This window comes from Oncorhynchus kisutch, linkage group LG26, assembly GCF_002021735.2.
Source record: "Oncorhynchus kisutch isolate 150728-3 linkage group LG26, Okis_V2, whole genome shotgun sequence".
NCBI lineage: Eukaryota > Metazoa > Chordata > Actinopteri > Salmoniformes > Salmonidae > Oncorhynchus > Oncorhynchus kisutch.
This window is the reverse complement of record NC_034199.2, coordinates 34901661-34914754: the sequence shown is the minus strand read 5'-3', so window position 1 is coordinate 34914754 and position 13094 is coordinate 34901661. Positions and strand designations below refer to the sequence as shown.

General features: G+C 40.3%; 1 pseudogene; it reads left to right on the top strand.

Moving 5' to 3' along the window:
* The window catches only part of LOC109870738 (low-density lipoprotein receptor-related protein 1B-like), a 332082-nt pseudogene extending 322823 nt beyond the window's left edge, over positions 1–9259 (top strand).
* Positions 9260–13094: the final 3835 nt, after the last annotated feature.

Genomic DNA, 13094 nt, shown 5'->3' with positions numbered 1-13094 from the left:
TTTATTTGATTTAACCTTTATTTAAATAGGCAAGTCATTTAAGAACACATTTTTATTTACAATGACGGCCTACCAAAAGGTAAAAGGTTTTGTCCAAATATATGTCAATGGAGACAAGACTACATAAAGAGAGACTTAGACAATAAATTGCATTTACAATTCACAGATTCAAATATTTCAATGCATTTGACAACAGAAAATAGGCCTTAATCACTACGGATAATCCGTAGTCTTCCAAACAATGTAAGAAAGGCATATACCGTGGGCCAACCATCAGTGACACCAACTTTCCTCTATTTTCCTCCAGCTGTACTAATGGCAGGATAGCACCCAGCTGTAAACTATGTGATGGCTACTGTTACAACGGAGGTACCTGCCACCTGGACCCTGACACCAACCTGCCCTTCTGTCAGTAAGTACAGTAACTACTAGCAATAGCCCGGAACAACAATAGCCTAAGAATGTTCTCTATTTGTACTTTATTCTTTCTTTGTTCTTCATTACCATTCAGTTATGCCAGGAAGGCTGGCCTTTAATGGAACCAAAACTCATTGGTATTTTATTCTAATGATTTGATTTTTGAAAATAAGTGGGGAGTTGTTTTTCTTTTTTTTACACAGGGCTAAGATCCTAAGTAAAGAGAATGTTTGACACCAGTGGATGCAGGCCATGTCATAGCAGGAGGCAGGATGTTAGGGCTCAATAAGAGAATGAGTCACACCTGGCTGTGGGTATAGATCTTTAGAAAGCTAGCCCTCTGTGGCAGAGTAGAAGTAATAAAGCTCTGCGTGGGGTACAGCTACAGACATTGGAAGGTAACTGAAACTACTGAAACATTACTGTTCAGAACATATCACACTGTTCTTTTGTCAGTGTGCTTCTTCTCGGTGGTAGGTTTCAGGAGAACAATGTTGTATTTTGATCTTCAGTGGTAAGAACAGTGTTACACACGCTATGAGCGGCAGGAACTCAATGGCAATGACTGGTAGAGGACAATAGACTGGCTCTCAGAGACCTGTGGGAATCATCCAGGAAAGAGAATGCTCTGCGCTTCTGGTGGTCCACAAATATTAATTTCAGCTCTGCTATTATCAGGTGTGGTTCAATGTTAAAGACCTCCGCACAAAGATGATTGGAAATCCATCTGAAAAGACAAACCTTGTTGCTCTATCTTTTTACTGTCCCATTGCCCATTGTAGTTACAATTAAATGTGTGGCCGTGACTGGCACGATTCAAGGGATATAATCAATTTCTATGCAAATGATCCCATCTCGTTTTCCACACGGTTAACAAATCTAGAGATAATGTGGTTTATTCATTGGCTGCAAGGCATAGAGATTATTTGCGATGATGGATATGCCAGTGTCAAGAAATCATAATGTTTGACCTTAAACTATAACAGAGTAAATGAATATCTCATCCAAGCCACCCCAGAAACTCCACAAGCAGAAATATCATTGAGATGGTAATTAGCAGAAAACTGTCTTAAAGGTCCAAGGGATTTTCAAAACTGATCAGTGTGTTCCGCCAGTAAATATTCTACGTGTATATAAACATAAAGTGGGCATTACAATTGTTTTGATGAATTATCGAGATCAACATGTTCCTAACTAATCAGAATTTGCTTTTGTCTGTATTGAAATGTTTCTGTTCATTTTGTTTATAAATACTGTAAATAAGCTTGCGAATTTATAACAACATTCTGAAAAACCTATATTTTTTTGCCTCAATGGATGTAGCTGTCATGAGTTTAGCTAAACATAACGTTTCTACTGTAGTTTATTTTTAGATTAATATATTCATCATGAATGATACAAACATAAATAATATTTTAGAACAAATCTATGTAGTATTTTGTTTGTTGCCATGTTGAAAGATTTCCATCTGCCTATACAATACCTAGCCTGGTTGTTTTTATCGCTATCACTCCACCACACTGTTTTACAGCTGCACGTCAGGGTTCAAGAACCAACGTTGTGATGAGCTGGCCAACCCATGTGATTACTTCTGTCAGAATGACGGGATGTGCACTATCACTGCCCTTAACAAACCCCGCTGCAAGTAGGTCCCTTCCTACATCACTTCCCGTGGCTGTTCCAGAGGTCTCACCCTCCCACCTCTCGTCATTCACCTCCATTTCAGTCATTGTGATGGTCTATATAACACTTTCTCACCTCTAATAGAGTATTTACTCCCTCTTCAACTCACTGCTAACTAACTGCATGTCATACAGCCCGAGCTGACATGCCATTCGAGTGACATTCAAGTGCTGTCTGATTGTGAATATCGGGGACCTGTTGTGATCAATGCATGTAATGTGTTAAGAGTGTGTTAACAGCCAGAAAATGTGGACTTGTGACTTGCATGGTCTCTGCTGTAGCTCTGAAATAAATCCATTCACAAGCATGTCAGAGATTGTTTTAAAAAAAAGTTTTATTTAACCAGGTAGGCCAGTTGAGAACACGTTCTCATTTACAACTGCGACCTGGCCAAGCTAAAGCAAAGCAGTGTGACGCAAACAACAACACAGAGTTACACATGGAATAAACAATGTACAGTCAATAACACAATAGAAAAAAAGTATGTGTGTACATCTGCAGCGATCGGTTAGCTGCTCAGATAGCTGATGTTTAAAGTTAGTGAGGGAGATATAAGGTGTTGGCTTTGGGGATGACCAGTGAGATATACCTGCTGGAGCGCGTGCTACTGGTGGGTGTTGTTATCGTGACCAGTGAGCTGAGATAAGGCGGAGCTTTACCTAGCAAAGACTTATAGATGACCTGGGGCCAGTGGGTCTGGCGACTAATATGTAGCGAGGGCCAGACAATGAGAGCATACAGGTCGCAGGGGTGGGTGGTATATGGGCTTTGGTGATCAAACGGATGGCACTGTGATAGACTGCATCCAGTTTGCTGAGTAGGGTGTTGGAGGCTATTTTGTAAATGACTTCGCTGAAGTTGAAGACCGGTAGGATAGTCAGTTTTACGGGGGTATGTTTAAATAGATTACAAACCCTTTTACACATCCGCTCATCAGTTGCTCATCAGATCTTACCTAGTATTTTCCCTAACAATATTTTATTTGATATTTTACCGATAAGAAAGGATGATTCATTTGTAACCCCCCTCCATTAAAATGCATGATTGTTTGTGCTGTGACATTCTTTCCATAAGGGAATGATTCATTGTCTACATGCGTGGGATGCAATTCTTATTCCTGATCATTTGGTGTTGCGATTTCTTGGAGTGCATGTAATTTAGTGTAATTTCATTCCTTCCATCACCAACCTGTTGCAGTGGTCAGATCGCTCATACTTTACATACACCTCAGCATCAATCACGCCCAATAAGCAATCACCTCCTAACTAGTCATTCATCACTCCCATTGGATCCCATCCAAACAACAAACCAGATGACTCCATATTGATATACTGTTTTCTGCAGAATATTCATCCTGTAAATCTACTCACTCTGTTTTCTAACCAGAACTACTTTTAGATGTCTTCTATACAAAAAGGGTTTCTCTAAGAAAATCTGTAAAAAAAAATATCCATGGCTGAGTGTCTGTTCCCATAGCACTTGTTTTATGTGTTGATTAAGGTAGAGACAGCTAAAGTCTATGGTTGTTTTCTCCTCTCTGATTGGTCTGTTCCAGGTGTTCAGTCAATTGGGCAGGCACACAGTGTGAAAGGCCCGCCCCCAAGAGCAGCAGATCAGACAACACCAGTGGAGGTGAGTGCAGAAGTCAAATGATTCACCCAGCGTCATACACGGCTTACAACCCATCCTCCAGTTAGCCTTATGGTTGTGGTCAGATGGATTGTCTACTGCTGTAATATATACCCCCATCTGCTTTGGCTGTTCAAGAAAGCTCATTGGATGACATTTTACATACGCTATTATCCAGAGCAACTTAGAGGAGCAACTAGGGCTAAGTGCTTTGCTCGCAGGGCACATCGGCAGATTTTTCACCATGTCGGCTCTGGGATTTAAACCAGCAACCTTTCAGTTACTGACCCAACGCTCTTAACCACTAGGCTACATGTTAACTCTTGCAATGAGACTGTGATAACACTAACAGCAATCCAAAATGCTAAAGCAGTTTCACTCTTTCTCTTCTCTGTTTCAGGGAGCATAGCCATCATCGTACCTCTGGTCCTGCTGGTGATCTTGATCACAACGGTGGTGGCGGGCATTTTCATCTGCAAAAGAAAGCAGAGGTACACTACGTTAAGCCTAATAAGTAAATATGCTTGCTGGTGTGTCCTGTGATATGTGATAAGTGTATTGCATGTGTTGTTATTTAGATTTTGTGATCACCAGACACATTTTCATATGTGACAATAAAGTATTCAAATCAATTGAAATGTTGATGTAGCTGGTGATCTCAGGTACCAGCCAGGTCACCCGTGATACAAGTCAGTATTCAACATCCGTGTTTGAGGATATCTGGCAATGACATGGAACCCGACCACTAGGGGAAACTGTGAGCGGTTGAATGTGGTTTGAATGTGGGTTGAATGTGAGTTGATGTGGCTGGTGATCTCAGGTACCAGGCCAGGTCACCCGTGATACAAGTCAGTATTCAACATCCGTGTTTGAGGATGTCTGGCAATGACATGGAGACCAACCACTAGAAGAAACCATGAGCACTGTTACCTTCAAGTAGATTTTGGTTTTGCTAGGGTGTTGTGGACGGGGATGGCGGATGTATGTAAGTAAGCACCTGCCTCTGATTCCAAAGGTTGCAAATTGAAATCCACGGATAGAAAGTTGTTCTTGTTTTAAGCCTATTCCAAACCTTAACCCTTAACCATTCAGGGTTAATGCCTAACCTTAAGATTTCAGATTTTTTTTTACTAAACTTAACCCTAACCTTAAATATTCTGAGTTATTGCCTAAACTTAACCTTAAACACTTTGAAATTTGATGGTTGGAACAACTTCGAAATTTGACGTTTAAGAAACATGGATGAACGTCTAATGCTAACGTGAGACTGTGATAGCTAGTTGCAGGTACTGTACAACATACCATTAATTATCCAATGTTAATGAGTGTTAGTTGTCCTCCTCCTCCCAGGGGGAAGAGGGTGACGAGGCAGCCCATGACGAATGGAGGGATCAACGTGGAGATAGGAAATCCTACCTACAACATGTATGAGGTCGACCACGACAACCATGCAGATGCTGGCAGCCTTTTGCGACCAAACTTTACACTGGACCCTCATAAGGTTTGTATTGGAAGACGATGTACAAAATCCACCATTCATTTTGTGCGTAATAACATTTTAGGCAAAAACAAAATGCAAAAAACTCTGTTTGGTTGAATATTGTAAGAGTGTACCTCAAAGGAAAATCTTTTCGTGTTTCTATATTTATTTGGGATAATATAATTTACAGAGACAACATTGTAGTCTCATCTGTTAATCCATCAGTTTGCAACCATCATCCATCCATTATTGGTATCATAGTCATGTAATCAGTAGTGTGATTAACAAAATTAGGCTTTACCATCTCCTTATGTGGCATACCAAATACAATTTCTACCAGATTTCTGTCCACGATATGATCTGATATAGATGTGTAGTTACATTAACAGATGGAGCACAAACCTCAGGTATGTGGGGAGAAACATTATTCAGGCGCTCTGTACCAAGGGAACATTTTATCTTCTGTTGACTCATTTTCTTCATGGGCCTCAACACGCACTAACGCCCCGAATACAAAATAAATCATAACAGCTTTACTGATCTATCTTGTTATCTAACTTGCCTGCTACCACTTCAAGCTTAATGCGTTTGCTTCTCGCCATGCCAACTTTGACATCTGGTAGTGTCGTCCCACCTGGATCCCTTTGCATTAGAAAGGTAGAGGCTAACTGAATCACAAGTAGCTAACTCCACTATAGTGTTTCTTTATCATGTCAGGGAATACTGTAAGGTGCCACGGTTTTTTGTTGAATTTGAATCCTCAATCTAAGTTCTGTTGATCTCATTTTCTAATCATCACATGATTTTGAGTTCCTCACTGATGTTGATATATAATAGATTTTCAGTTGGATTATATCCATATACACTTGTGGTAAAGTGTACAGTATGTTGGTTGAGAACAGCTTGGCCTTGTGGCATGGTGAACATTGGCAGAACTTGTGTGTTGCAGGGCTGGTGTGTGAAGTCCAGTGACCCTCGCACCCTGGGCATACATACTGTTCCCAAGGAGGTGATACCTGGACAGGTGATTTCTCCCATCCTTCCCCTTAGTTTAGACAACCAACCTCTTACAGGGGAAGGCATGCTGTTATGCCGTTCACTATAGAAGGATCAGACGTGAGCTGTAGAACGTTTGTAAATCTCCTTTTGGAAGGAAACCCGCGGACTTGTCAATAAAAAGGAAGCTGAATGGCACTTTCAGTGCATTTTTGTGGTTTTAGATATGATTAAATTAATCTTGAAGTATTTAAAAATGAAAATTATTGTTGCACTTGTAACATTTACCTCTTCTGAATGTATGCTACAACCAATTTGGAAAAAATATTGCGTTGGAAAATCTCATTGTTATTTTAATGCATATTAGGAGTAAACCCTGCGACTGCACATTTAATTATGTTGCTTGGGCTAATGTGCATGAGCTATATCCTATTCTTTCCTGCTACCTTGCAATAACAACCTTACAGTCTTAGCTGTGTTCTTCATCTTTAACCTTCTCTAACATAAACATAGAAATGCCAAAGTCGTCTGTTGTCTCTGTGTCGAGAAATAATATTGCGACATAAACATAGAAATGCCAAAGTCGTCTGTTGTCTCTGTGTCGAGAAATAATATTGCGACATAAACATAGAAATGCCAAAGTCGTCTGTTGTCTCTGTGTCGAGAAATAATATTGCGACATAAACATAGAAATGCCAAAGTCATCTGTTGTCTCTGTGTCGAGAAACAATATTGCTATACTGTGTGTATTGCAATGCAACATATCAGAAACCTTTTTTCAAAGGGATACTTTGGGATTTTGGCAAAAAAAGGCCCTTTATCTACTTCCTCAGAGTCATTTGAACTTGTGGATACTATTTTCATCTCTGCATGCAGTTTGAAGTAAGTTGCTAACTAGCACTAGCACAATTGCTAACTAGCTTTAGGGCAATGACTGGAAGTCTATGGGTATCTGCTAGCATGCTTGTAGATACCCATAGGCTTCCACTCATTGCGCAATGCTAGTTAGCATTGCCTCACGGAACTACCTCTAACTTCCTTCATACTGGACACTGAAACATAAAAATGGTATCCACAAGCTCATCTGACTCTGGGGAAGTAGACAAAGGGCATATTGACAAAATCCAGAAGTATCCTTTTAAGTCACAGTAAGTTATAATAAGTTACAGATAGTAGAGTAGGATATTGTCATCATACAGGGCACCAGATTATGTAGGCTATTTTCTTATGCATTGTTGAGAGCTGTGCGAATATGATGTGCCTGTCAAATATCTAACAGCATTTTTACTTCCTCAATGCAGCCCATGAACTATTCCAACCCAGTGTATGCAAAGATCTACCTTGACGGACAGAACTGTCGCAAACCGGTCATCAACATAGACGAAAGGAGAGGGCTACTCCCAAAGAAACTAGAGGGGACAATTCGCGAAACCGCCGCATAGCCTGACTACACTTTCTACTCCTTTTATACGACAGTGTACAAATGTATAAAAACAAGGAAAATAAGAATTTTCTATTTCCTATCAGGCTCCTGTCCTTAGGTTTGTTGGTTTTAGCATCGGCATTACCTCTTCAGTTGTGTGCTGAACACATTGATTTAAACATTTTAGTTTCCATTGTTTGCTTTCTGTTTGTCGAACATTCGTTAAACAGCACTATTTAGTATATACTGAATGACACTGAAGTAAAGCTGCTGATTTGCAAAATAACATAACTCCGGAACTCTTCTGTTGTAAACAAACGTCAAGATTGATACAGTACTTATTTCTGAACCTGTATATGTCTGTCTCTTGTTAGGCCGGGATTTAATCAGATAAAGCGTTAACCGGCAATAGCCCACACCCACTTAGCTGAAGTTTTGTTGGTGTCAGAGGTGGAACTGTGTTGAATTTGAAATCAGTGAGCAGCTTCTCTTGTGATCATTGTCACAAAGCCAAACTCATCCCATCCGTTCAGAACGAGAAAGTGTAGGCTATATAGAAATAATGACCTTCAAATGACTCATCATTAAACAAAATAATGAAGGTAGTCCATCAGCCTCACATTCCAGTGTTTGAACTTGTAAACAAGGTTGCATGGGATTTCTCTTCATTTGACTCTGTGCAGCCAATGGCAATGTCCGCTTTGGTGTCGATTGTGGATTTTGACAGTGCTCACGCAGATTCACCTCAGACACTGTCAAAATATCAGCTATGCAGATGTTGGCTAAAACAGATCTAATTTAATTGGGGCCTCAGTGGAACCAACAACTTGTTATTTTGATGCAGTATACAGATCTAAAGCAGGTCTATATATATTTTTTTCTGAATAAATTATATATAATTTTATAAAAACAAGAACAGTTTGAGATTGGTCAAAGTTTTATGTGCCATGGTTTCCATTGTCATTGATTTCCCCAGAACAAGAACTGTTAATCTTCACAATAACATGTTATAATTTCATGGCTTTATACCTGAACAATGAAGCTTGTTTTCTGTCCTTGTGTTTGTATCGTTTCATTCAGCCAAGATGGATACAATCCAGAAGTGGCCAAGGTTAGTTTTAAGAGGATTATTTTCCGTTAACCATCTAATTCAGTTCTTTACAGTATTATATCATGTTCATGTAATAATTCCAAACATATATATTTGCTCTGCTACAAATAGAAGATATTTTACTGAGGTGACTGAAATGTATATTCCATCTAAGATGTTCTGCTTGGATCACAGAAATGATTGAAACTCAACATGAATGTTATGAGAAGAGAATCACAGACATCTGTATTTTTGTAGGTCTCTTGTTCCAACAACATATCTGTATCAACTTCACAGCATAAGGATGTGAACACGGTAAATAATGTAACACGACTCTATGGCTACAAAGTGACTTTAGATAATTATGAAGATACTTTCTGTCACTTTCAGAAAAGGACAGACGATAGATATAACACATTTTATAATTTTGTATTGATTTGTATGTTGTTTGGCTGCTTGTATTTTGAAGAAATGTATTAAATGTAAGTACTTTTATATCAAATGTAAATCAATATAAAATAAAGGGGGCGAATTTCCATTTCAAAATAATTATTTGAGTTTCTGAAATCTCAGCTTGATAATGGCGCTAACATCAGACTTCAACACGATACAGCTAGTGCTTAAGCAAGACACCTGTTGGAACATTTCCCTTAACTCACATGAAGGGATTTAAGTGACAAAGCTGTCATATTTCCAGGGTTTGAGTGGTCCATGACCTAACAAGTCAATCACCAGTTGTGACATCTTATCTGTGGTATGAAACAGGCTCAAAGGACAGGGTGATTAGTGTGTGAGTGTGTGTGTGAAGGCTAAGTGCATTCATTACCTCCAATGATGACCACTCCATCAACACCCGCCACACAGCACACTGAATGGTAATGGAGTCCCTTGGAGTTATAACACAACGGCCGATTATCTGCACCCCTCTGTGTTTCACCTTCTCTGTCACCATGGCAACTGCACTACCAAGAGGGAGGACAGACGGACTGACTGCTCTTTGTACAGTGCTGCTCCCAGTTCCGTCCCCTGGCATTTTCCTCCCCTGCTATCAACATGAATCTGTACAGTAAAGTGCTGCTATGGAGGGGGGGGGGGGCTGCTATTTGATGTGGGGGCTACTATTTGATGTGGCTAAACTCTGACTTATCTCCAGATTTTGAGAGGATTTGAGTCTCACTTCTATCATTAGGAGCCAGACATTCAATTGTACATTGGTGATGAGGTCTTCATGGCACACTTTGAGAAAACAACTGTTGAATGTTTAGCTACAAAAGTGTCAAACATGACAATACATGTGTTTACATTGAGGATTTAATTACCTGTCGATTAGATTGTATGATGGTAAAGTGGGTTGCATTACACACCTGCTTTAAGAATAAATAAAATCGTCTATGAACTTTTAACTACAAAAACATTGCAAACTGAAAACAGTACTATATTTCTGACCTTGTGTAAATGTAAATGGTATGTTCTTGAAGTGTGTTACATTACATGACATCCATTGAGAAGGAAGACAACTGTTGAATGGTTATTGTAGATACAAACTGTTGAATGCTTAGCTACAAATAGTCAGAACATGTCTGTATTTGTGACCTTGAGGAGTGAACGGTGATAGCCATACTGATGGTGTGGTGGTGATGAGTGTGTCTGAGTGATCCATTGATTAATTCAGCAGGGTGTTTGATGAAACCAAACTGATTGCACTGCTGTGAGTAGCCACCTTATCAAGTTCAGTCTGATGAGCAATTACCTGCACTATATCTTATTCATGTCCTTTCCTCAATGTTGGATTTGATACTCTAGGAGTGTGAATAGAGTTGATGAACAGTAAAGATACTTATTAGAGTTATTTACTTGGACAGTGGATAGTCCTCCCCATGTCTGGCGGGCTACTCTCTCTCCAATTTGTGATTTGAATCAGAATAGAGGACAGTAGTTTGACACAGCTTGGTGCACTCCATCTGAAGTGTATGTAGTCCTGCCTCCAGTATTACTGAAAGAACAACTGAGATGAGGTATGAACATAGGTCTGCTGTCTACAATGATACTAAACCCAGCAGAAGTATGATGCACTTGTGCTGTGGAAATACATCTGAGGAGGAAAGCTCTCACAGTACCACTCAGTTAGCCTATAAAGTGCATCAAAGGAAAGGGAGAAAAATGGAAATGGAACAGCAAACCCAGAGCTCAGGATCCCTGTCCGCCTCCCCTCACCTTGATCTCTTTTCCACTTAGCAAGCATCATCATACTCCCGCATAAACATACTCCTGCTCTTATTGATTCTATCATCCCCTGGACAGAATCAATAAGAGCCAGAGTCATATTCACATGATTAACTACAGGGCCTGCATAGGCATAGTGTAGCCAGGTACAGAACAACACAGCCTGTCGGCATCAGTGTCACTGAAGGCTGCTCATCTATACATAGGGAAAAATGGGATAGAATCAGAAACATAAACCCATGTGAATGCAAATGTGTTTCTCTGTATTTGGATAATATTAAAGTACCTTGGTTTATTGAAGTTATGGATGAAACAATGATGTGATGATGTTTTCTGGAGAAATTAATTTGATCAAAATTGTGCAACTATTGTCTTTCTCTTTGAGTCAACTACTCACCACATTTTACGCACTGCAGTGCTAGCTAGGTGCAGTTTATTCTTTCAGTACTAGATGTATTCACTGATCCTTTGATTGAATGGACAACATGTCAGTTCATGCTGCAAGAGCTCTGATAGGTTGGAGGACGTCCTCTGGAAGTCGTTATAATTAGGTTTAATGTACACAGAGGAGGACGGAAAATAGCTGTCCTCCAGCTACACCATGATGCTACCCTACAGAGTGCTGTCGAGGCTACTGTAGACCTTCATAGCAAAACAGTGTTTTAATAAATTATTTGGTGACATATCTAGTATAGTTCTATCTAAAAATACATTTTTTAATGTGCACTATTTTATGAAATTCACTAAGTAGGATGGTCTTTCCCTTCCTCTGAGGATCTTCACTGATCCCCAGTCCTTTAAACCCCCACCCACCCCTAATGTGGATCACTTTCTATTATACTTAAAAGTGGAAACCAAGGGTGAGAATGATTTGCTCTTCAGCTCCAGTCTGGTCATATATCTGGCTATTGTCAGAGGGGTTTTATGCTGGCCTTGTAGAAATGGTTCGGGAAATCATGGGTAACAAATTACAGCATTGACAAGGTTCATGAATCTGTTTTATTATGAGCACTTTGTAAAGCCTGGGCTCTGTCCCTAGAAAGAACTCTAATAAACTACATATGAAAAAGCCATAAGACACATGTAGCCTATCCAATGAATTAACAGTCTTCTTCCCTGTATAGCCAGATCCCCTTTGAATAAAACTTTATTCGTAACATAACTCATTGACATGCAAATCTGGCTCCAAGCGCTAACGGTTGCTGCGGTTCTACTTCTAGAACATACCTAGACTAGTGAATGGACAGATATGAGTCCTGTAGGGTTCACTTATTGGTGTCTTTCTTTCATATGTGGTTTGTGATTGGTTTGTCCCTCAATCCCTGTCCTTGATCACCACAGAAAGACTGTCGCTAGCCTTGTTGTTCTGATCTTGAACAGTGCGTAACAGTTCCGGTCAATAAATTTCAACCAAATTAATCCCTAGCCCAACAAAAATGTTGCCCCTGTGAACAATTCAGTCTTATAGCCACCCAGGGAGAGGTGAGAGGGATTGATGTAACTTGTTTGTTCAGATGTGCTCAGGCATGCATGGTTGGAGGGGCACTTTGTGTGCCCGCCATGGAATCAGTGGACATATCTGACTCATCACTCATCCACTGGCCATTTCCATGCACCATTACTCATGGTACATACACAGCCTGTGTTCCACGTGCCAGACAAACAGGTTCGCTTGTGTTCTCTGGTAACATAATCCTCCATCCGTTCCACAATCCAACTGCTCTTTGTTCTCCTCAGCAGATCCAGCCGAGCTCAGTAGCTTAGTATTATCTCTCTGTTTCTCTATGCCAATCTCATCCTGCCATTTACAGCCTAGTCGGTCCAACGACAAGGCCCTCTAGGGGCTTGTTGAATGGCATTTCTCCCTCTAAAAATGAAAGACTGGGAGGACGTGTGGATTCCTCTCACTGCTGCTGCAGCCTCTGGGTAATAGAGAGTCAGTAGTATCCAACAGTATGGCTCTGTGTGGCCTGGCCATTCCTGGCACGCTGGGTGCTGGCTGCAGCTATAATCACACTGTTGGTCTAAATCTCCCATCAGACATGGAGGCTCCTGCCAGCTCCCAGCTCTGAGGGAGGCAGTGACCTGCTGCGGTAGCAGATGTTGAAAAAATGATAAGTTAGGTTTTTGTAGACTCTTTCCCATCCTTGTTG